Here is a 27,421-nt window from a genome sequence, read left to right on the forward strand (position 1 = left end):
AGCAAGCTATGAAATTTGGGATTAGAGCTTTATTAAAAATAGCTATGAAGGGTTACATCCTCAAAGCACATAGCACTGAGTGTTCAGAGGACAAGGATTTTATGGTATTTTGAGGCGGGGAGAGTATTGTGAGCAAGCAGGATACGGAAGCAGAGATAGTAGTTAGATATATTTCCTTGTAACATGTTTCCTGTGACATAGGGAGTCAAGTGACATTTACTACCTCACAGTTCCAGCTGCATCTGAGGAAGGGGAAGGCAGTTTTCGAAGGAAGCAGGAATTTTGCAGATACAGAAAAAAGGTTAGGTAAAAAAGAGCATTTTGTGAGTCTCAGAGAAATTTATGGTATATCTCACGACCCCCACAAGATCAATCATGTGAGTCCTATCAGAATGTTTTCAGACCCAAAGGCACCTAGCCAAATTTGTATTAATGAGGAGTTTCTTAGGGCCCAGAAAAGTGTTAACGATTCCCTTTACATAAAGGTTACACAAATATTAATACTGTACTTCAGTACAAAAATATTCATAGTAGCCTTGTTTGTAGTGGTCAAGAATTGGAAATAGAGTGAGTGTCCATTAATTGGGGAATGGCTTAATAAATTGTGTTATATGTATGTGATGGAACACTATGGTTCTATTACAAACCAAGAGAGATATAAATTCAGGTAAGCCTGGGAGGATTTGCATGAACCGATGCTGAGCAAGATGAGCAGAATCAGAACATTGTATACCCTTACAGCAACATGGGGGTGATGATCAACCTTAATGGACCTGCTCATTCCATCAATGCAACAATCAGGCACAATTTTGGGTTATCTGCGATGGAGAATATCACCTATATCCAGAGAGAGAGAATTGTGGAGTTTGAACAAAGACCAAAGGCTATTACCTTTAATTAAAAAAGAAAATACATTGTCTTCTTATGTAATTCTTCTATCTCTTATACTTTATTTTTAGTCCAATATGGATATAATTTCTCTCTCATCACATTCAATTTAGATCAATGTCTACTATGGAAACAATGTTAAACCTAGCAGACTTCATTTTATGGGGGGATGGGGAGAAGCGAGATAAGGGGGAAAATTATAAAATTCAAAATAAATTTAAAAAATTAGATATAGCAAGAACAAATGAAAATAAATAAATAAATAATGCCATGATTTGGTTTTATTTATTGGTTCAATAGTTTTGTTGCTTTTGATTTTATTCATTTATCCTTTAATTTTTTAGTTTTTTTCTGTAAGGCAAATGGGGTTAAGTGGCTTGCCCAAGGCCACACAGCTAGGTAATCATTAAGTGTCTGAGACCGAATTTGAACCCACGTACTCCTGACTCCAGGGCTGGTGCTTTATCCACTATGCCACCTAGCCACCCCTATCCTTTAATTTTTAGAATTTCTAATTTGATATTTAATTGGAGGCTTTTAATTTGTCTTTTTTTCAAATTTTTTAGCTGCATGCTTTATTTGTTGATTTCCTATTTTTCTAATATATTCATGTAAGCATTTAAAGATATAATATATCCCCTGATGATTGCCTTGGCTGTAACCTATAAGTTTCAGTATGTTGTCTCATTATTGTCATCATCTAGGATGAAATCATTAATTCTTTCTAAAACTTGTTGTTTGATACACTCATTCTTTAAAATAACATTATTTAGTTTCCTATTAGTTTTAAGTTTGTCTCTCCTTTATTGCATGTGATTTTTTTTTTGCATTATGATCTGAGAAGGAAGTATTCACTATTTCTAACATTCTGCATTTGATTATAAGGTTCTTATGCCCTGTTTCATGGTCAATTTGTGTATAAATGCTATGTACTGCAAGAAAAAAAGTGTATTACACTCTTTCCCCATTAATTTTTTTCCAAACATCTATCATGCCTAGGTTTTTAGACATTCTATTTACCTCCTTAACTCCCTTCTTGTTTAATTTATTTTTATATTTACCTAAATCTGAGAGTGAGAGGTTGAGGACTCCCAACAGTATGGTTTTGCTGTCTATATCTTCCTGTACCTCATTCAACTTCTTGTCTAAGAGTTTGGGTGCTATACTATTTGGTGCATAAATATTTAGTATTGAAATTGCTTCATTGTCTAAGGAAACATATAGAAGGATAAAGTTTTATCCTTCATCTCTTTTAATGAGATCTATTTTTCCAACTGCTTTTTCTGAGATAAGGATTGTTACCCCTGCTTTTTTCACTTCATCTGAAGCAAAATATATTTTCTTCCAACTTTTTACTTTTCTCTAACTGTATCTCTATGCTTCAAATGAGTTTCTTGTAAGCAATGTATTGTAGGAAACTGGTTTATAACCCACTCTGCTATTTGATTAAGTTTCATGGGAGAATTCACCTCATTAACATTCAAAGTTATAATTACTAATTCATTATTTCCCTCCATGCTATCTTCCCTCTGTTTGTATTTTCCCCTTTTTTTCACTTTATCCATATTCTCCAGTGTTTTGTTTCTGAATACCACCACCTTCAGTGTGCTTGCCCCCTTGCATCCAACCCCTCTCCCCTTTCTTTCCCCTTTCCCTTTTCCCTTTCTTCCTTTCCCTCGTTCTCCTATTTCCTCTTTTCCTGTCCTCTCCCCCTTTCCCTTTTGATACTTTAAACATAAGATGTTTCTTAACTGAGTGTATATATGTTATGATTAAGAGAAATCTGATGAGAGTGCGACTCAGGTAGTTATCACCTCTTCCCTTCTTCCCCTCTATTGCAATAGGTCCCTTGTACCTCTTCAGGTAATGTGATTCATCCCATTCAGTCTTTTCCATCTTCCTGTCTCTTTATTGTCCCCCCTTTTAAGGAGACATTGTTTTTAAATCATTCTATCAGTCACAGATAAATCATGAGTGTCCATTACTTCTGGCTAAGTATATTCTATGTAATAGAGTTACAGTTTTTGAGAGTTATGAAAATCTTTCTCCCAGGTGTGGATTTAGCCTGTTTCATTTTATTGGATAGCAGTTTTTTTTTTGTCTTTTCCCTTTTCTTACCTTTTCATGTGACTCTTGAGTCTCCTGGTTGAAGTCCAAATTTTCTATTTAGCTCTGATATTTTCATCAGGAAATCTTGGAAGTCTCCTATTTCATTAAATGTCAATCTTTTTCCCCTGGAAGGGAAGGTTCAATTTTGCTGCACAGTGAATTCTGGGATGAATTCTAATCTCCCTTCCTCTTCAGAATATTGCATTCTAGGCCCTTCAATGATTTAATGATGATCCAGCCAGGTCCTGCGTAATCCTTACTGTGGTCCTTGTTATCTAAATTGTTCTTTCTGGCTGTTAGCAGGATTTTCTCTTTTATTTGATAGTTCTGGAATTTGGTCACAATATTCCTTGGTGTTTTCACTTTAGGATCACTTTCAGGAGGGGATTGATCTAGTCTTTCAATAATTATTATTTTTCCTCTCTGGTTCCATGATATCAATTTTCCATCACTAAATGCTGTAATTTGGAATCCAGGCTGTTTATCCTCTTCAATGTTTTCAGGAAGTCCAGGGATTCTTAGGTTGTCTCTCTTGGATCTATTCCTTAGGTCAGTGGTTTTGCTGATGAGGTATTTTACATTTTCTTCTATTTTTTTTTGAAATTTTGGTTTTGTTTAACAGACTCTTGTTGTCTCTTTCTCCATCTTCCTTCTCGTCTATCACATATTCCCCTTCCCTCATCCTGTCCCTTTCTTCCCATCCTTCTCCAGTGCAAGATATATTTCCTCACCCTATTAAGTGTGTATGTCATTTCCTCCCTGAGCCATTTCTGAGGAGAATGAAGGCTCACTGTTTTCCCCTTGCCTTCCCCACCACACTCCATTGAAAAAAGCTTTCTCTTGACTCTTATGTGAAATCTCTTAGCTTCTTCATCTACTTTTCCTTCTTCCTAGTACTTCCCCCATCACCCATTGACTGCAATCCTTTACCACATCAGTCCATTATATTCTGCTCCTTCCTATGTCTTCTCTCTCTCTCTCTCTCTCTCTCTCTCTCTATATATATATATATATATATATATATATATATATATATATACATATATATATATGCATATATATATATATTCCATATAACAGCTCTACAGCTCTTACAAATGAGAAAGTTTATATCAGTTATCAATATCTTCTTCTCATGAAGTAATACAAACAGTTCAACATCATCAAGTTTCTCATATTTAGTCCCACTCTTCCACTACTTCTATGGTTCACCAGAGTGCTGTCCTTGGAGATCAAACTTTTTGTTCAGCTCTGGTAATCTCAATAGGAAAGTGTAAAAGTCCCCTGTTTCATTGAACGCCCATCTTTTCCCCTGAAAGGGGATGTTCAATTTTGTTGGGTAGTTGATTCTCAGTTGTAAACAGATCTTTTGCCTTCCAGAATATCATATTCCAATCCCTACAAGTACTTAATGTAGATGCTGCCAGATTCTGTGCAATCCTGACTATGGAGGCTCTGTAGTTGAATTGTTTGTTTCTGGCAGTTTTTTGAATTTTCTCTTTGATTTGGGAGTTTGGGAATTTGGCTATAATATTCCTGGAAGTTTTTCTTTTGGAATCTCTTTCAGGGTGTGACCAGTGAATTCTCTCAATTTTTATTTTACCCTCAGGTTCTAGGATCTCAGGGCAATTTTGATGTATTATTTTTTGAAAAATGAAGTCTAGACTCTTCTCCTGGTCATGGCTTTCAGAAAGCACAACAATTTTTAAATTATTTCTTCTGGATCTGTTTTTGAGGTTGGTTATGTTTCCAATGACATATTTGACATTTTTTTCTAATTTTTGACTTTTTTGGTAGAGTTTTATTTTGTCCGAATTTCTTGCAAAGTCATCAGCTTTCTTTAGTTCCATTTTGCATTTGAAGTAGCAATTTTCTTCAGAAAACTTTTTTATCTCCTTTTCTAGCTGGCCAGTTCTTCTTTTTAAGGCATTTGTCTCATTTTCCTTTTGTTTTGCTTTTTCCATTAGGCCTAAACTGGTTTGTAGCATATTATTTTCTTCATTATTTTTCTTGTATAACTTTCACCAAGCTTTTGATTTGGTTCTCATGATTTTTCTGTATTGTTATCATTTCTCCTCCCAATTTTTCCTCCACCTTCCTTAATTTCTTTTCAAAGTCTTTTTGGAGCTCATCCATAGTCTGAGACATTTTTCTATTTCTCTTGGAGGTTTTGGATAACAAAGCTTTGATTTTGTCATCATCTGAGTATGTGTTTTGATCTTCCATGGAACTAAATTAATTCTCTATGGTCAGATTATTCTTTTTCTGTTGTTCACTCATTTCCTCAGCCCAATACTAATTTACAGCACTTCCAAGGCTTTGGGTTTTTTTGGGGGGTGACACACTGGGACCTCTATTCCTCCAAGGTCTTATGTTCCCTAGCCTGTGCTTTGATATGTAGATGGCCCACATACTTCCCTCTGCCCTGGGGCTACAAGGAGGGATCCAGCTTGGTTATTTAGTATGGAAACCCAAACTGAAATTTCTAAGTGTAGGCAAACAGCAGAGTCATACCCCAAGGAGAGCAGAAAAATCTCTGCAGACTTCCCTTACTATCTCTCAGGGTGTAGGCTGCTTTCTCCTGATTCTCACTGCAGATTCTGATTCTGTGGCCAGTGCTCCTCACTCCACATTCATTCTGGTATAGCAGAGTTCTTTCACTGCCCCTTCAAGCTGTTGATGGTGATCTCTGGGCTGGGCTGGGCTGGGCTACACTGAGCTGAGTTGTGGCCCCAGCTTTTTTTCAAATCCTCAGTCCTGGTGAAACACACCATTCCCGCAGAACTTTGGTATTTCATTTTTCAAGTATGTATTTTCTTCAGTTATCTTTTGCATTTCCTCTTTCATTTGATCAATTATTTAGTTAGTGGAGTTATCTCTTTTTTTTCCCATTTGCTCAACTGTATTTTTAAAGGATTTGATTTCTTATGTATTTTTTGTTACAAGATATTAGTTTTCTCTTGCATTTCCTTTCCCAATTTTTACATTTGATTTTTAGAATTCTTTCTGATCTATTCTAAGAATTCTCTCTGGGCTGGAGATCAATTTATATTCTCCTACAAAGTTTTACATGCAGCATCCCTTTTACCATACCTTTCAAAACTAATACTTTGTCCATCCTTATCTCTAAGGTAACTTTCAATAGACTTTGCTTTTCTCTGACTATTGTCACTTCATTTTGAGATTTGTTACCTATCCCAAGGGTCTGATATTCTCATTTGTGCTGGGGATATTAGCTGCCCACTCCTTGGGTCTTTGGAAGAGGTGGGAATACCTGATTTTGTTTCTGGAATGTTTGCACAGAGAAACCAAGACTTCTAGCTGGTCAATGCCAAGGACTCTAGGCTGGAAATGCCAGGGGATCTCCTTCTCAGTTGAGTCATGCAGGCCAGCTGTACTGGCTGATTCACATTCCTGGGTACCCTTGTTGGTGCTTTCCCCCTCAGCTGGAAATTCAAAAGTCTATACTTTCACAGTCTTAGATCTCAGATTAGTACCATCTTAGGCCCACAGCTCATGAACTTGGTTTCTGATCTCTGCTCTGACACACCCACACTCCCCCCATGACAGATCTTGCTGGAAGATGTTCCACTTTGTCCTTTGTGTGTTCTAGAAAATCTCTTAAGAGGCTTGATTTATATCATTCCTGATGGTACTTTCATTCATGAGGGTTATATTTCTATTGGGATGTTTGAAGAGTGTGTTTGTGAATAAAGGGTGTGGGTTCAAATTGATCATGATGGTAACAATGCTTATGACTTGAAAATTAGGGTAATTGAAAGGAGTATTCTTTCACAAATGGTGTGGGCACAAGACAAGTATAAAATAAGAGCTGAAAAAAACCATTACACTGGAAGAAGTTGGACATATTAGAGCATAATTAATACCACATGAAGAGGCACAAGGGACCTATTAGAATAGAGGGAAAGAAGAGGGAATATAAAAACTTTAAATCTTACTCTCAACAGCTTTGGCTCAAAGAGGGAATGTTATATTACCAATTTAGTTTTGAAATGTGTCTTTTCCTACCCTGTATGTATGAGGTATAAGGGGAAAGTAGAGTGTACAGTAGGCCCCACTCAGAAGTCTAGCAATGATGAAGAGGGTAAGGGGAAAGGGGAAAGAAAAGTACAAATAGGGGATAATAGCATGGAGGGAAACCAAAAAAGTTGTTTCTTCCTGTGCCATGATCTTTTTTTCTCCATTGTTCTAATTCTTCTTTTAAAAAATGTCCAATATTGAAACATGTTAAACCAGACAATACATGTACAACCTATATCATATTATTCACTGCCATGGGGAGAACTGAGAGAAGGTATGGTAGATAAAAAACATGAAACTCACAAGCTTGCAAAAGGATGAATCAAGGCAACTACCTTTGCATGTAATTGGTGGAAAAAGAAAAATGTGGAAAGATAAAATGAGCTGATGCAAAGTGAATGGAGTAGAACCAGGCAAACATGGGAGATAGAAATAGTAATATTCTAAGATGATCAGCTGTGAATAACTTAGCTATTCTCAGCAATGCAATTATCCAAGAAAGTTCTGACAGACTTGTGATGAAAAATGCTCCAGAGAAAGAACAGATGGAGTCTGAATTTAGATTCTGCTCTTTATTTTCTTAATTTTTGTGGGTTTTTGTCTGTGTTTTCTTTTACAGCAAGACTTACAAGAAAATGTGCTTTTTGTAACTATACATGTATAAACCATGTCAAATTGCTTGCTTTCTCAATAGGGGAAGGGAAAGGTGAGAGAATTTGGAACTCAAAATTTGAAAAAAAGTTATAATTTTTAATGTACATTTTAGAAAAATATATAAAAGTTGAATAATGCGGAAAAATAAATAGAAGCAAGTATGCTTCAATCCTCCTGGATACTTTAAATATCTCTGAGGTCAATAATGAAAACTATGATTTAGAGAATTGCCTAAGAAGTACAATTAAGACCTGAAAAGAATGCTTAGAAAGACATAGAAATAGCTAACCAGACTTTTAAAATTGAAATTTCTGTGATAGAATTATATTCACCAAAAAATAATAAAGTTTCTCATAGATTTATTTAAAAAGATTATAAAACATGTCAAATATATATATATATATATATATATATATATATATATATAGTGGAAATCTATGTCGAAATAATTTTAATAAGGGTCAGTGATAATTAAGGTGCTCTGAAGGAGAAAATGAATGACAAATGACAAATTTGGAAAACATTGTAAATATGCTTCAGAATTACATTAGAGTTACAATAAGGTTTTAATTATTTGGGCATTTACTATGTGTTAAAAGTCATTTATTTTGACTTCCGAGGTGGAGGCATGAAGCTAACATGCTGTGGGAGCCTTTTCCTACCTATGATAAATGAAACATCCACTCTGACATTCAAACTACAGATCCCACCAAGAAAAAGAGAAGATTGAAAGAAGTTTTCAACTGTAGACAGTGTGGAGGATCTTCAGTGAAGGTCTGTCTCTTTGGGGGGAATGATGAAATAAAGTCCAGGAGGTGGGAGAGCAAGAAAACCAGTAGAGGACTTTTAGCCATAGTGCAATCCAGGTCCCAACAGTTTAACAACGGTAGAAGTACCAGAAGCTACATAGATAAAAGTAAGTTATCTTAACTTAGTTTAATTACAATTGTATTGTTTAAAGGGAGGATAAAATATTGTTACAATATTGCTATTTTAAATGCTGAAGCAGAAATTTTGACAAGTGATCTTTATTCAGTCAGAGTTTGTGAAGGGAAAAAAAGTCTTTCAGGTATCCATATAGGATTCCTTTTTTTTTTGGCTTTTTGCAAGGCAATGGGGTTAAGTGACTTGCTCAAGGTCACACAGCTAGGAAATTATAAAATATGTGAGGCTAAATTTGAAGGCAGGTCCTCCTGACTCCAGGGTCAGTGCTCTATCCGCTATGCCACCATGCTGCCCCCACCATATAGGATTTTTTTTAGGGTTTTTTTTTTAACAAGTCAAATGGGGTTAAGTGGCTTGCCCAAGGGCCACACAGCTAGGTAATTACTAAGTGTCTGAGGCCAGATTTAAACTCAGGTACTCCTGACTCCAGGGCCAGTGATCTAGCCACTGCGCCACCTAGCTGCCCCCAGGATTTTTTTTTTTATTAGATCAATATACAACATGGAAACAAAATATAAGACTGACAGATTGCTTTGTGTGTGTGTGGGGGGGTAAGATTGGGAGAAAAATTGCAAAACTCAAATAAAATTTTTAATATAGAGAAAATATATAAACTAAACAAAAACAAATATTATCAAAAAAGAATAAATTTCATTATGTTCATAGAAATGACAGATTTAGTCTTATTACTTAAAATCTTCAGAGAAACCTCCATCAAAAAGAATGAGAAATTCCCATGACCTAAGAGACAAGCAAATCAAAACACATGGGAAGAAATATCTGTTTCTATTGACAGAAATGCTAAATTTGACTCCCAAGGTTGTCCCATGCACCATGGTCTTCTGAATGGCAAATACTAAAGAGATGCAAAGAAAGGAGCTGCTGCCATGAACATCAGATGGGAGACTGTCAGGAACTGCAGGAATACCTGGGTCAGGTATGACATGGTGGATACAAGCCATTCACAATGTTATGGCTTCATTGTTAAATTTTTCTAACCTGGATACAAAACCATGCATAGATTTTTATCTCCTGGAATGATATATGTGCTCTCTTTGAAATAAATGCTTTTCTAACAACTTGGAAGATATTTTATCATTCTGTATTAATAATTTTATTTTATTTCTAAAGCTAGAGAAGATGATAAAGCTTTTGATTAACAGAACTTCTCAGTTGCTTGCTACTGCTTGTATGTAGTTTTGAAAGGAGTGATTGAAAATAATCTAAAATGGATATTTACTATGTCAGTGAGAAGGAGATTTCTGACTATGGACTTTTACTCAAAGGACAGTTATTGATGTATTTCAATCACTTACCAGATCAAAAAATACATTCACCAGGGATTCCCCGTGGATGAAAATGAGTCACTAATATTGAGAAACTAATTGGCTGTCATTGTCAAGTACAAACAATTACCTGTGGCTTCATTTGACAGGAAATCACTCCCAAAGGAAAAAAGGTGCAGAAAGTGCCTAGGGAGAAAGGAACTCCTCAGTGGGAGAGAGAGGGATGAGGGTGGGTAGGAGTTTGGAAGAATAAAAGACTGGATGTCTTTCAACCCATATAAAGAAACTGAAAATTAAACTGTTCTGCCTATTTGTTTGCTTGTCGAGAAAGAACAACTGTTAACTTTAAGAAGTGGAATTCACATAATATAAGCATTGAAGAAATGGGAAGACATATATATAGTGTTTAAAGAAGATTATATAGAGCAAGGAGAGACAGAAAACAAGTTACAGTTCCCAGAAAAGATACAAATTATATGGCCAAGAACATACATTAATAAATATAAATTAATTTAAGAATAATAAATATGAACTCACACACACATAGGCTCGTAGATATTTTGTAGACTAATAACATATATTCAAACTATGTATATACAAGGCATATATTTATATTGATATGTATGTAGACATGAATGTATGTATGTATGTCTTGTGAACTCTTTGTAGAAGTTTTACCCTGAAGGTGAGAATAACTTTAAAACAATAGCTTCAGGGATAAGAGGGATCAAGATTTTTTTAGAATATGCCTTATTTTTAAAAGTAAACAACTGAAAACTTAATGAATAATTCAAAGCATAGCACAATATCTGATAAGTTACTGTGATGTTATACAGCAGCAAGATTCTAGCAGAGTAAATTAAGAAACTCACAGCAGAGGACATGGTAGCATTTTTGAAAATAATTTTGTATTCCAACTACAAGAGAAACATGATTTGTTTTCAAGTATTCACCTGGGCCTACAGGACACCAAACTGACTTATGATATTGGTTTTGTCTCAGAGAACTATTGGGGAATTACTTCAAATAAACTATATTACTTTTGACAATTGTCCCAAAATAAAGAACAGTAAAAAAAGTAATTGTAAAATGAAAATTTTCTTAAGTAGTTCACCAATGAGATCTTTCTGTTAATTTAATAAATCTAATTGGAATTTCACCCCCCAAACAGCTAAGGGGGTGTTTAAATGTTTTAATTCCTTTCAGGAATGTCAAAAATATGTGTACAATCAGTCTGTCTATTTGTGTCTTGTACTTTCTTTCATAATTCAATATCTTAAAGTGTCTGAGTCATCATTCTGACTAACTCTCATTTTATAATATTTAAGATATAGAAATATAAAGTGAGTGAGATTGCTTGTATTTGTATTTACTTCAAGGCATTCTTTGAAAGATGAATGTATACCAAAAATTAAAATCACTACATCTCAATTTCAACCAATTCTCCTAAAAGTATGAGAGAATATATCTTATAACTAAAAGTTCTTTTTAGTTATGTTAAAGTAATACATGTTTTGAAGTGTTTGATGTTTAAAATTACAGTAAGGAAAATATAAAGAATTATTGCTTTTTTTTTAGTTGTCCAAGGACTAATATGGTTAAAACACTAGGAAAATGTCAGACTACATTTTAAATAACCCTTAAGAAAAGTGTCAAACTAAAGAATAGAAGAGTGAACTGAAAAGAAAATATTCAGGAGATCTGAATTGTAATCCAAGTTTTATTTAACTGCAATTAAATTGCTATGTGATTTTTAGCATATCACAACTTACTTATCTCCATTTTCTTATCTCTAAATTGAAACTGAAATAGATAATTTCTAAGGTCCAATCATGTTTCAAATTTCTTGATTCTCAAAGGCATTTCTGCTGAAGTATCAGTTACAATGTATCTATGACTATGATCAAGATGAACAGAGCTAGAAAATTTCTAAGGTCCAACTACATTTCAAAACTTGATTTTCAAAGGTATTGCTGCTGAAGAATCAGATACAGTATGTCTGTCAGAATATGATCAAGATTAAGGACTAGAGAAGCTTCATGTTGATTTTTTTCCCTAAACCAACTGACACATCATTGTTATCAGATAGTTTCACATATCCTATCTCACATCATTCTGGAAAGGAAAGCTTAAGAACAGTGAGAACTGTTTAAGGCAATTGATTTCACACAAAATCCAACTTATCAGCTTTCACAATCCATTAAGTATTAACATCAAAATTGGCACAAGAAACAAGAGGCCAAACATAATGGATATAGATAACTGCTTTAGAGAATGAAACAAAACATCTATACTTATAAAGAATTGTTTTCACAGCTTTTGCACAGGGTTCTCAATATTCATATAATAACTTCTCATCAATGTAGATATTTTACTATCATTTTCTAAACTCTTTGAAATGTCCCAACAGACTATCCTCTGTTTCATCATTCAAAATTATAAAATATCTCTTTTTGCAAGGCAATGATGTTAAGTGACTTGCCCAAGGTCATACAACTAGGTAATTATTAAGTGTCTGAGGCTGGATTTGAACTCAGGACCTCCTGATTCCAGGGTCGGTGTTCTACTCACTATACACCTAGCTGCCCCTATAAAATACCTTTTGAAATGAATCTGTTCTTTACTAGACCTTAAAAATAAGTTCAAAACCCTAAAAATGAAAAAGGATATTTAAATAAATAAATACATACATCTTTAAAATTAAAAATAATATCTGAGCTGGTAAAAAACACTACTAAGTATATCCAAAAAGAGATGAAAACCAAAAAAGAAAGAGGATAAAAGTTCGCAAGGATATTTAAAACAATTCTTTTCTGGTGGCAATGCTTTGAAAATTGAAAAGGCACCCATCAAATAGGGAATGGTTTAATAAATTATGGTATGTGATTATGATGGAAGACAGCTCAGAAGGGCTTATAATGAAGAATTCTCTCCATCCACAGAAAACTAGCCAGTAGTTTTCACAATACAGATTAAGGCATTCTTTTTTACTTTACTTTTTTGGGGGTTTCTTTTTTTTGAGGAGTACCTATGTTTTCTTTTACAACATGGCCATTAGGTTTATGTTTTGCATGACTGCACATTTATATTCTATATCAAGTTGTTTGCTTTCTCAATGGGAAGGGTTGAGGAGGAAGGAAGAAAGAGAAATAGGATAGAAAGTTTTAAAAACAAACATTCAAATTTATTTCCACATATAGGGAAAAATGAAATAGTAAACAAATATTTTAAAATTGAAAATACATAAGATTTTTCTATAGATTTTTATTTATTTGTTTTTAATTTCAGTGAACATCAGAGAATTTCTGGTAAATAATAGTTTGTTATCTCTTACACTTGACAGACTAGAAATCTGTCCTTTCTACCATGCACATAGATTGGGCTGTAGCCAAATTATATATCTATGCATTAGGCAAACACTCTTGCATGCATATATGTATGTTTGTATATGTACATATATTTTAATTTTATTTATTTCAATAAGTGATCAGAATTTTATTCAGTCAATCATTCCAAAAGCATTTCCTAATCATGTACTTTGTGCCATGGGCTTTAGATATAAAAGAAGTCAACATATTTCCTTCCTTTAAAGAGTTTGTTTTCTAATGGGGATGACAACATGTAAATGACTAGGTACATGAAGAATATGTAAAGAATAGATTAAAGATAATCTCAAAGGAGAAGTCATTGGCAGGGGCAAAGCTCTCTTATAAAAGATAAGAGTTGAACAAATTCTTGAAGGAAACCATAGAAACTAATTAAAAAGAAATAAAGAATTCAAAACAAATTTTAGATTGTCATCATTAGGTAAATATTTTCTGAATACAGTCCATTAAACAAACCATTTATCAGGAGTATGCCTAAGAAATTTCAACTGTCGTCCAAATTGGGACTATTTAAAGAATATCATTTGGTCTGTGGATAGAATTATTATTTGTAGGATTTATTACATCCCAAATACTCTGGAGTTTTTTCAGTCCAAAATTTAGTGATAAGATTTCTCCAGACATGCAATACAAGGGGAAAAAAATAGAGAAAGTCAAATTTCAACCATACTGGTTTATCTTAATATATGTTATGACAAATTTCTCCCTTCTTTAAAGATGAACAATTTTGCAGCAGGAAAAGTATAAGCCCACTGATTTAATACCAATTCAGACTTCCAATTTCTCCTTGAACTTATCTTATGGCTTCAGAAAGACAAGATAAAAAGTTAAGACTTTCATAATAGCCATGGGTAAAAAAAAGTTCTTGTTTCTATAGATTATCTTCTGTTGTATCATTCAAAATATATTAAATAGCTTTTAAAATGAACCAGTTCTTTTCTAAATCTTAAAAATTTAGTTCCAAACCCTAAAAAATAGTTCATCCCAAAGAAAAGCTATCCAAGTACCTTTTCATGATAGAATGATCTGACTGACCCTTGACAGAATTTCATTTAGGAGGTAGGTGACATTATATTATTTGGAAGGTAGATGTAAGAAAGAGTTGCTTTTACCACTGCAGAGTGAGCAATTTTCTCTAGGGAATTTTAATTAATTAATAATAGTATCTTCTTCTAAGGGAGAAGGCAGGAGTAAATCATGATAGTGGCATGGGAATGACAATACACCTGGACAGAGTTTGGGACTTCATGGTGAGAGTGGTGAGGTTGCTTCTACTACTTTCTCCTAGTTACATTCCCTCTTGTAGAATCAATCCTTAGCAGTTTCTTTTGCTGGAATCAAATTCATGACCTGTCCTCTTATTGTGGAATTTCTATAGATTGCTTTGAATAAGTTTCTGCTACTCTCTTTATTTATATCATTACATAATGACCATATTAGTTTTCAAAGAGTCACCTAACAATTATTTAATATTTTTGATTTTGATTTTTATATCTGTATTTCTAGCCTGAATTTTGTTGCTAAGTTCTAGTTTCTTATTGCACTCTACTTATTGGACATTTCCTCTCAGATAAGTGACAAACAGCTCAAGTTAATCTGACTTCCTGAATAAATAATTGTGTGTGTATGTGTTTTTATCTTTTCATGTGTATTTGCCAAGAATTGTGATGAGCACTGAAAATACAAATGCAAACAAAAAGAAAGATATACTACCTTCGAGTTACTCATTTTCTAATGAAACAAGACAAAAAATGAGGTGTAGGTGAAAGCTATCAATAAAAGGATGGTGTAGTGGTCTGGAAAGTAGGCCGGAGGTGAATGATTAGCTTACTTTGGTTCTCTCTAAAATGAAGTTTTTATAGAATTCTCCAATGGTAGAAAGGAGCTGACATGGCAGAAGGAGGATCCCGGATGAGGATGCCACAGGCTTTGGGAGACTTTTCTGGGTCTATTGTTCTTTAGTCATTACATTGATACATTGATATCCTACAAGTACAAAAAAACTAAAAGGGAAATGTTACCACAGTTTATAATATATTGTTGTATTATGGGAAATAGATCTATATAAATGTACGTAAGACTATTTAACATTTGCTTAAATATTTTTTCAGGAGAGTAAGCACAAAACCCCCAAAGTTATCTGATTGTTATGTGTACTTTAACTGAACTAATCTGATTCCATCATTATCTTAAAGGGGAAAAATATAACAGAGAAAGTTGTCAGGGTATTGTCAAAAGCCATTGAACTTAAAATGACTGCTTTGGATTTGACTACCAGAATTGGCTACTAATTTTTTCATAATTATGGACAAGTAAATTTTTTGAAGCTCAAATTTTTTAACTCTGAAATAGGGTAGTGATGCTTTCATGAAAATGTTTCATAGAATGTTATCCAGAATATTAAAAAAGCAGAATTTCTTTTGTCTCCTTTTCTATGAAAAAAAGTGCTTTTATAAATATTATTACACCCACATGCCAACCTGGAGAGATAGATATTATTGCTGTCCCCATTTTGCATATGAGGAAATGGAGGCTAAGGTAAAGTGACTTGACCAAGATCACAGTAAATATCTGAAGTCAAATTTTATCTCAAATGTTCCTGATTCCAAGTCCAGTGATATTCCAATTTTGAGCATTTAAGTTACATTTAATTACATATTAAATATGACTTCTTGTGTCCTTTAGGCACAAGTTCTCTCACCTAAGATTTCTGTAGTTATTTCAATTCTTTCAATATTTCCCATAACCTTAAATCAAATTTGTCAAGTATAATCAAAGTCCATATAACTGCTAAGTACTTTGACATTTTTATTCTCTGAATTCCTTTATGCCCTTTCACATTTTCATTTTCTCATCGATATGAACTTAATTTCCTATCATCTTATATTAATTATGTTGTTTTCCATCTCTATATCCATTTTCTGATGATCTTATGCTGCTTCTACTTTTCATGAACCAATATGCCATTGCCATGAAATCTGAGGGAAATTTACATTTTTTTCTCATGTCATTGACACTTTCACAATGGAAAATATAATCATATAGTTCCAGATACAAGTGAGACTAACATAAAACTTTCTTGGAATTATAAAATCAAGATAATAAAATAGGTATAAAATTGCTCAGTTTATTATGAAGGTTTTAGAAGTTTTTTAAGTATCAAATTAATGTGTTCTTTCTTTCACATCTATTTAATTCATGGTAACCTGTAATATCTCTGCATGTAGCTACATATTAAATATATTTGAAACAAATGTTCATTAATAAAATCTTCTTGGGAAATGTATGGTAAATGAAGGGAATAGCAATATTGAAGAAATCACAGCTCTGCTAATGATAACCTTTCAAGGCACAAATTAATAAATGAAATTTGTTTGATTCAAAGACTAGATAAACATTTCTTATATTTTATATCTTCCTGAAAGGTGGAAAGTTGCCCTAATCACTAAAGATATTCAGGACAAGTTCTCTCAGTTATTATTATTATTTTAGCTATTTTTTCCTTTGATGAGTGTTAAGTGACTTGCCCTGGTTCACACAGTTAGCAAGTATCAAGAGTCTGAGGCTAACTTTGAATTCAGGTCCTCCTAATTCAAGGGTTAGTGATCCATTTGTTGCGTTCTATCTATTGCTCCATTTTTCTCTAGCTATGTGAGAATTATATAATATTGTATGATGCTTTTATACAACAAGAGGTGTCTATTTGGGGTTTATAAAATGAGGAGGGGCGGCTAGATGGAGCAGTAGACAGAGCACCAGCCCTGGAGTCAGGAGTATCTGAATTCAAATCCAGCCTCAGACACTTAATTACCTATCTGTGTGGCCTTGGGCAAGTCACTTAACCCCATTGCCTTGCAAAAAAAGCCTAAAAAAATAAAATAAAATGAGAAGGAGAAAAGATACTAGTTAGATTGACTTCAATATTGAAAATATAAATATGGTATGCAAGGACTATCTATTTTACTATGCTCTGTAAATGTGACCTTCTCCTAGAAAATTTCTGAACCCCTTAACCCAAGTTATTCCTCAAAAGCAACATCCTAACAAAGACAGTTTCTTTTATGTGTCAGGGAAACCAAATAATCTTTCCCATCCCTTGACTGAACTTGGTCTCATTTCTAAAAGGTAGCAGACATCTGAAAGATGAGATAATATAACACTGGAAAAAACAAGAATAATGAAATTGTGAAATTGTATATACATAGATATGCATACATATATATTCATATATATTTATGTTTCAAAATATCATTCCCTTAGTCAGATTTTTTCAATTATTCATGACCATTCTAGTTATCCCCCTTTCATTAATAGAGCAAAGGGGTCTACCAAAAGTGGTACTTGGAAAGATGCAGGATTCTTATATCTGTCAATTCTCTTCTGCTTAATAAAATTTAATTTGATTTGATTTAATTCAATTTGCATGTTCTTTTGTGTGTTCATTGTGTGCTGAACCTTACTAGCAACTTTTGAGAGTAGGGGGAGTGTATAACTGTTTTTAGTATCAAAAGATTCATAATCTAATTGGAAGAACAAGACTATCTCAAATGAAAAAAAATAAGAAAAGAATACAACTTAGAACATAATTCCATCAGATGAATAAACTGATGGTGAAATAAATAAATCATGAAAAAAAAAGAAGCTGCCCCTGAACATCACATGTTGTAGGATGAAAATAAATATCCATTTATATCTCAGGTGAGATTTCAATTCAGATAAAATATTGACTGTTTTTATGTCCACATGATTACCCCAAGTAAAGTTGAAGAAAAAAAATTGACAAAAATTTAGTGGAGTATTTGATATGTAAGAAAAATTTCAGCATAAACATTAAAAATAATAATAGTTGATAACAAATGTGAAACAAAACAAAAAATAACACTCTTGATCTTGATAAAAAAATTCCTTTCCCAAGAATATTAAGTTACCTTAAGCAATAATCCTAAAAGTTATATAAAAAATATTTATTTAAAATCTTAAATTAAATCTATTTTCCTTTTAAAAAATATTGATTTAGTATTTATTTTCCCCTGATTACATATAAAAATATCTTTTAACATTTTCTTCTAAAATTTTGAGTTTCCAATTCTCTCCCTTCTTCCCCCAAGTCCACTCTTTGAAAAATCAAGTAGTTTGACATAGATTACATTTTTAGAGCCATGCAGTTTATTTCCATAATACTCATGCTTTGACAAAAAACAGATTCTCCCCCAAAAGGAAACTTCAAGAAAAATAAAGAAAAAAGCATTATGCTTTGAGTGTATTCATAACATATCAGCACTTTATCTGGGAATGATATAAGTCATTCAGAGGTGTTTTGAGTCACCGTATTGCTGAGAAAATCCAAATTATTCAGAGTAAATCATTTGATAATATTGCCATTTCTTTGTTTACTGTACATTTCACTTTGCATCAGCTCATGTAAATCTTTCTAGGTTTTACAGAGAGCATTCAGCTCAGCATTTTTTATAGCCGAATAGCATTCCGTCATAATCACAACACATTTGATAAGCCATTTCTCATCCCATTCCTTTGTTTATTTCATCTCTTACAGACTTAGTAGGAGTAGTACTGTTAGGTCAACAAATAAGCATCGTTTTATACCCTTTGGGCATAGTTATAATTTGTTCTACAGAAAGGCAAACTCACTTTACAACTCAATTGTTCATTTTCCCTATATCCCTTTCAAAATTTGTCATTTTCCTTTTTTTGTCTTTTTACTTGATGTAATAATTATAAGATAGTACCTCATAATTGTTTCAATTTGAATTTCTCCAAACAATGGTGAGGGAACAATATTTTAAAATATGACTATTGATAAAACTGCTCATATCTTTTGATTATTTATCAATTAATGAATTGTTCTTATTTTTATAAATTTAATTCAGTTCTCTATGTTTGAAAACTTTCTTCATTTTTTTCACAGTTACTATTGATAACTCTATTTCCTTCTAGCCTATTCTCAAATCAGCGTTTATTTTAATTTCTCCTTTCACTGTGTCCTGCCTCAAGAGTGTTTTGCTTCTCACTAGCTAATCTCCCAACTCCCTTCCATCACCCCCATTCTGTTGTTCCCTTCCCTTTTTACTCTCTTGTAGGATAAGATATATTTCTATAATCAAATGAGTGTGGGTTATTCCCTCCATTCAGTCAATTGTGATGAGAGTAAAATTTTTTTCACTCTCTCATATTTCCCTTTTCCACTCCATTGTAAAAGGTATTTTTTTTTGCTGCCTCTTCATTGTAACTCATTCTACCTTCCCCTCTCCCTTGCCAGTACATTCATCTCTCACCTATTAATTTTAGGGTTTTTTTAGATTTTCCTTCACATTCAACTCACACCTGTGGTCTCTGTCTATTTTATTTCTTTACTAGTGGTGCAATGGATAAAGCACTGATCCTGAAGTCAGGAGGAACTCAGTTCAAATCCAATTTCAGATTCTTGACACTTACTAGTTGTATGACCCTGTGTAAGTGAGTTAAACCATACTATCCTGCTTACAGGACCAACTCCAGACATCCTGCTTCATATCTGGTCATTGAACCCATACAACTCAAGAGGATAAATTGAGACTGATAACTTTGCACAGAACCAACTACACTCAAATCCAATTCACATCCATGCCATGGAATTATCTCCCTGACATCATGGTCTTCTTTAAGAATGAAAGACAAATATCCATATGAGTTATCAGTACCATTTCTCATGTAGAAATATAATCAGTTTAACAACATTAAGTCCTTTATGATTTCCCTTACCTGTTTACCTTTTTCTTCTTTACTAGAATTTCATGTTTTAAGATCACATTTTCTGTTCAATTCTGGTCTTTTCATCAGGAAAGTTTGAAAGTTCCCTAATCCATTGAATATTCACCTTTTCCACTGACAGAATATGTTTAAGTTTGTTGGGAAGTTGAATCTTGGCTGTAATCCAAACTCTTTTGCCTATAAGAATACCATATTCTATGCCCTGTGACTCTTTAAAGTAGAAGTTACTAAATCTTGTGTTATCCTGACTGTGGCTAGAGGATACGTGAATTCTACTTTCTTGATGCTTGCAATGTTTTCCACTTGTCATGGAATTTCACAAATGTAACTATAATTTTCCTGGGAGTTTTCAATGAAGGATTTCTTTTAGGAGATGATGATTGGATTCTTTCAAATTGACCTTTGGTTCTACAATATCATGACAGTTTTCTTCGATGATTTCTTTCTGCTTTTTTTTAGGTTTTTGCAAGGCAATGGGGTTAATTGGCTTGCCCAAGGCCACACAGCTAGGTAATTATTAAGTGACTGAGGCCACATTTGAACTCAGGTACTCCTGATCCAGGGCCAGTGCTCTATCCACTGCACCACCTAGCTGCCTCCTCTTTGATGATTTCTTGAAAAATAATGTATTGGCTCTTTTTTCTTTTAATCAGAATTTTCAGCTAGTCCAATAATTTGTAAATTATCTACCCTGAATCCATTTTCAAGGTCAGTTGTTTTTCCAATCATATATTTCACAAGGTATTTTAGCTCTTCATTCTTTTGGGTTTTTTTATTATTTCTTAATTTTTCACAAAGCCATCAGATTCCTTTTGCCCAAATCTATATTTTAAGGAATAATATTCTTCAGTAGACTTCAGTACCTCCCATTTGAACAAGTCTACCTTTTACGGACTTTTTTTTTCTTCAGTGGATTTTTGTTCCTTTTTCCCCATTTGTTCAATTTCACTTTTTAAGGAATTCACATCATTGACTTTTGATAACTTTTTCTTTTTTTAATCATTGTCCTAATTTTCTTAAGGTGATATTTTCTTCTTTAAGTTTTATGTCTCCTTTACTTATAACATATGAGACATTTTGATAGGATTTATAGATGATTAAAAAAATGGAAGGTAGTAGAGCATCAATGGGACATAAAATTGAAGGAAGAAATAAACCATAAGCACAAACAAAATAATATAAAGAAATTGTAGTTCAACCTAATTATAGAAAAATACTTTTCATAATTGATTTCCAAGTGAATATTATAGAAAAATGTTATGAGCATTAAAAATAGAGAGAGTTCATTATGAGTTGGAATAATCAAGGAATGTTTCATAGACATGTATGCTTAGTTAAAGTTTTTAATTGAAAGGTAGATAAGAAATATGCTTAATGGGGAGGCTAGGTGGCATAGTGGATAAAGCACTGGCCTTGGAGTCAGGAGTACCTGGGTTCAAATCTGGTCTCAGACACTTAATAATTACCTAGCTGTGTGGCCTTGGGCAAGACACTTAACCACATTTGCCTTGCAAAAACCTAAAAAAAATGCTTAATTTAAGTTGAAAATTGAAAGATAGGCAAGAATTATAAATAGATAGAGGAAAGGGGGAATAGTGTTGTGAACAAGAGCAAATCTATCAATTAAAATCTGTAAGAAAAAGAGACTCAGCTAAGTTCAGAGGTGAATTACTTATAAATAAGCAAATATGGAATTGTGAAATGAATTGGTCGAAAAATATTTATTTTGTTTTGTTTTAAAGTTGATCATTAATATAATGATTTAACATAAATCCATTCATTCAAGTGACTTCTACCACTTCAAGGTTGTGATTTATTTAAGTTTTAATTAATAAGTTAAAAAGCATTTATTCAGAATCAGCTACTTATCAAATACTCTGTTCATTGTAGGGTGCAAAGACAGAGTGAACTTGTCATCAAGTGGGAAGAAGAAAGAGGGGGAGAGAGAGAGAGAGAGAGAGAGAGAGAGAGAGAGAGAAAGCAGAAGTTAAAGATAATTCTGTTAGGGACAGCTAGGTGAGGAGTGGACAGTAAAACCTGGTCCCGGAGTCAGGAAGACCTAAGTTCAAATCAGACCTAAGACACTTAATACTTTCTTAACCATGTGATCTTGGATAAGTCACTTAACCCAATACCTGTGCAAACATGCAAAAACAATTATTCTGTTAAATGGGGGAGGATGGATTTCAATATCAGTGTTTTATGTACATATATCTTCAAAACCTGAGGAAAGTAGTTTTAAAATTAGAATAATGGAAATAATACATTTCCCCTAAGCACTGACCCATTCTTTCTATCATGCGAGTCCTTTTCTTCTTTTTTGAAATCTCTTTCAAGTTCCCTCTTTGTATGACCTAGTAGATGGATAAAAAAAAAATCCCCTTGTTAATAGGAAATGAAAAAGTGGAGAGATATCACTATGAGTTGGAATAATCAAAGAATACTTCATAAATATGTATGTTTAATTTAAGATGTAGAATAAAAGACAGGTAAGAATTTGTGTTCTATATACCCTCATATATGGAACAGATTTACTGTAGAATAGGTCAAGCAGGTTTTACCATAGGACAGAATCTTATTTGGATTTGAATATCCTCTTTGCAGAAGCTATTGACAACTTTCTAAAGGATTCCAATTGGACCTCTTATTACTCTTTTGTCTTTTAAAAGCACTCAAGAACATGATCTGATTTGTTCAATCTCCATAGTCTTATTCATTTATAATCAAGAATGTTTGGTTGTTGGTTCTTATCATTCATTATGGAAGAAGACCAAAATGACATCACTGTTTGACCCAGTTCAAATAAGCACAGATCTGAGATAAATAAAAACCTTATATCGAGAGAAGGGCAAAAATAACTTTCTCAAAAATAGTAATTCTTATTCTTCTCTTGCTATCCACCAAAAGAGATCAATTTCAGTCCAATGTCCTGTATAAACATTGTCACAATTCACCAATCAATTGAAAATTTTTATTTCATTACAACAGATCATAGCAAACAGAAAACACCTAATGAACTTGGCATAAATTTTATGTGTGTGTGTGTGTGTGTGTGTGTGTGTATGTCTCTGTAAAAGCCCCTTCATTATTAATGCATTAAAACCTATTCTCATGGGTTGCTACCAAATAGGGCATATCATGTGTGCTCTCAACTATTATGTAAATATAATTTCAAACTATACATTCTATATGTATATAATGATCATCTATATATCAGGTTAGTAACATAATCTCAGCATATCCCTTATTAAATATGTATTTAAGGATATTTTCTTTACCCCCAAAAAATACTTCCAAAATAATATCTAAAATTAAAAGTTGCTAATTTATGTGGCTTCGTTTATCAATTAGACACTGTAGTGACTAAATGGAGAATGTAGTCATACTCAGAATTCCCTTGCTATTTCAATAATTTAATTCCACAAGAAATTATCATGCTTTACTATGTGTAAATTAATATGCTAATAGTAATAATTTTGAAAATGAATAAGATATGATCTTTAGGTTCAAGAAACCAAATTTAACTTCTGGCCAAGATGGCAGAGAGAAGACAGTCACTGAACTAATGTCTCCTGGTTTCCATTCAGAAATAATATGAAAGAACCTCTTAACAGAAATCCTATAGACAAAACCCCAGAAAGAAAAGCTCAGAGAAGAACATCTACCAAAATGTCTGACTCCTGGGACCATGGGTGAACTGGGGCAGTGAGCATAGAGCCAGTGGGAGTGGGGTGAAAGTTGGACTAATTTAAGATTAGCTGCAGAAGCTTTGACTGGGGAAGCCAGGGTCCAAGGCCACAGAACTTAGACCATGGGAGCAGAGCAAAGGAACACCAGCACACAGATTTGCAGAGTGCTGTTGGACATAGATCTCCTCAGCCCAAGGATATGAACTCCATACTTTCAGCAGAGTCCTCTTCCCAGAACAAATACAGTAAAAGCAACTCTACTCTGCCTCCCCCAGTCTCAGGTGTGGGCAGCAGAGCTCCCTCAGATGAAAGTGAGATTAATATTCTCTTCCCAGGGCATAGTCCATGTTGTTCAAGGATAATTCAGACCCTTCTGTCACCCCTCACCACCTCTACGCTTAAGTAGAGGGTATCAAATCAAGACCAGAAACACTCCAGAGAAATCAAACAGCACCCCCTACTGGCTGGACCACTTGGAGTTACTAAGCCAAGTGAGGAAAACCTCTAGGGATTTCAAAACTAAATCTCTGTGAGCTAGCCCCTCCCCAACACAAGATCCAAGGAAAATGAAAAAAGGCCAACTGAAAGGGGGTCCATATAAAACTAAGTAGAAGGTAAAGACCCTGACTCAGATGGATCTAGATGTTCTGAGGAGAACATGATTTGTTCTCCAGCCCAGAAAGACTTCCTAGAAAAAAATCAGGAAAGAGTTAAATGATCAATTGGAAAAATTGGGAATATTGGGGAAAAAATTCAAGAGATAATTAATACCTTGCAAGAGAAAATTAACATCTCTCAACAAGAAAACAAATCCTTGGAAAATAAAAAAAAAGAAAATAATTCATCAGTCAAATTAAAAAAGAAAATAATTCTTTCCAAGCTACCCTTGGATAAATGGTAAACTCCTTCAAAAATAGAATTGATCAATTGTAAAAGGAGTTGAAAAAGGTAAATGAAAAAAATTCTTCTTTAAGAAAAAGAACAGAATCTGCGGGAACTAAGGACTTCATGAGACAACAAGAATCCATTAAATAAACCCCCAAAATCAAAATATAGAAGAAAATGTGAAATACTTCATCAGCAAAACCACTGACCTTAAGAATAGAACCAGGAGAGACAACCTAAGAATCATTGGGTTTCCTGAAAACATTGAAGAGAAAAAAAGACTGGACTTAACATTACAAGATATAGGCATGGAACACTGGCATTAAATCATGGAACCAGAGGGAAAAATAGTTTTTGAAAGAATACGTTGGGTGGTAGAGCCAAGATGGTGGCAGGAGAAGAGTCTCTCTTAGGTGTACTCTCCAAAATATTTCAAAAAATCTTAAAATTATGACTGAAACTACAGAAAGATGCAGTGAGGCAATTCTCTAGCTAAAGGTAACCTGGAAAATAATGAAAAACTCAGTTCCATAGGGTTAGAGGGTTTGTGCCCACTAAAGCAAAGAACTTCAGCCTCTGAGGAATAGCCCCAGGGCACCTGGAAGTACCTGTTCCTGGCAGCAGAAGTAGTTTCCTGGCCTGCACCCAAGGGAGCATCAAGCACAACTTGGAAGATCAGCTGGGAGACCTCTACCAAAGCAAATGCAAAACCCAGATCATCAGCGCAGTCCTGGCACTCTGCAAAGCCCAGGCTTACAGCTAGGTGGCGGCACTAAGTGTGGCCACAGAAGCCCAAATCCAGGAAAACGAACCAGGCCTGTGTACTCGCCCAACAGGTGCCTACAAGCATATGTGTCCTAAGTCTTCAGGCCACTAAAGGTAAGTGAGTAGAGGGAGACTTCTGAGGTCTGTCCTCTGTCCTCTGTTCTCAGAAGAGAACTCTGGGGCTCAGACCACATTCAGATACTGATTGTAGTCTAGACCCCCACAGAGAAGGGACTTCCCAACTCAGCCCTGTGACAGAGGGATGTGCTTGTGGTCATGCACAGACCAGGAGAGCAGTCAGAACCTCCCACACTTGAGGTCCTTGTGGGGGTATCTGCATAAAACTCAAAAGCTCAGGAAGCACGCAAAACCAGACACAGGCTCAGGAAATGAGTAAACAGAAAAAAGGAACCTGACCATAGGCAATTACTTTGGTCCATTGGAAGACCAAACCACACAATTCAAGCTGCTGCATCTAAAGACTGCAAGAAATATACAACTTGGCTCAGGCTATGACAGAGCTCAAAAGAATGATTTTGAAAATCAAGTAAGGAAGATAGGAGAAATAGAGGGAAAAGAAATGAGAGAGATGCAGGAAAAACATGAAAATGAATTCAGCAGCTTAGTCAAGGATATCCAGAAAAATTGCTAAAGAAAATAACATGTTAAAAACAAGCTTAGATCAAATGGATAAAACAATTCAAAAAGTTATTGAGGAGAAGAATGCTTTAAAACTAGAATTGGACAGATGGAAAAAGAGATGAGTTCTTTGAAGAAAACAAATCATTCAGATGTATTATGGAGATAAAGGAAACTGATGACTTTGTGAGAAACCAATACGTAATAGTTCATCACCAAAGGAAGGAAAAATTAGAAGAAAATATGAAATATATCACTTGAAAAACAATTGTTCTGGAAAACATTCAGAAAAGGCAATTTAAAAATTATTGTGATACCTGAAAGTCATGATCAAGAAAAGATCCTTGACCTCATTTTAAAAGACTTACTACAGGAAAATAGCCCTGATATTCTAGAAGCAGAGGTTAAAATGGAATTTGAGAGAATCTACCAATCTCCCTCAAGAAAGAGATCCAAAAAAAAAACCAACTACCAGAAATATTATAGTCAAGTTCCAGAACTCCAAAAGTCAAAGAGAAAAATATTACAAGTAGCCAAAAGAACACAATTCTAATATTGTGGACCTGCAGTCAGGATCACACAGGAATTAACAGCAACTAAATTACAGGCATGTAGGGCTAGGAATATAATATTCTGGAAAGAAAAAGAGCTCAGCATGTAACCAAAAATGTACTACCCAGCAAAACTAAATATCCTCTTCCAGGGGAAAAGATGGACTTTCAAAGAAGCAGGGGAATTTCAAATGTTCCTATTCAAATGACTGTAGCTGAACAAAAAGTCTGAAATTCAAGTACAGGACTCAAGTGAAGCATAGACAGTGGAAGAGAAGGGTAAATTATGAGGGACTTGAGATGATGAACTGCACGTATTCCTGCATGGAAAATTGATACTGATAATACTCATATTATTCTTCTCATTTAATAGAGCAAGTAGAAGGAGCTTTTATAGATGAAGCAAAGGAGAAAGCCTAATTTAAAGATATATTGTAAAAATGTAGTCAATGGCTAAAGGGGAAATGTACTGGGAGTAAGAGAAAGGAGAGGAGAAATAGGCTATGTTATTTCATATAAAAGGTTTTTTTGTAATGGGTTTTTGCAATGGTATGGAAGGGGAGAAGGTGAGGGAGTAATGAGGGAATCTTTACTCTCCTCAGAAGTGACTCAGAGAGAAAACAACACATTCAATGGGATATAGACCATCTAGAGATAAAAGGAGAGAAGGGGGACAGGGTGAAAGGAGGGGGGATGTGGGTGATAGAAGAGAGGATGGATAATAGGAAATAATAGTTGGATATAACACATTTTCCTTTTTACTTTTTGGAAGGTGCTGGGATTAGGTGACTTGTCTGAAACCATGGGACCAGGTG

The sequence above is a fragment of the Macrotis lagotis genome, chromosome 6 (genome assembly GCF_037893015.1).
Source record: "Macrotis lagotis isolate mMagLag1 chromosome 6, bilby.v1.9.chrom.fasta, whole genome shotgun sequence".
Taxonomy (NCBI): domain Eukaryota; kingdom Metazoa; phylum Chordata; class Mammalia; order Peramelemorphia; family Peramelidae; genus Macrotis; species Macrotis lagotis.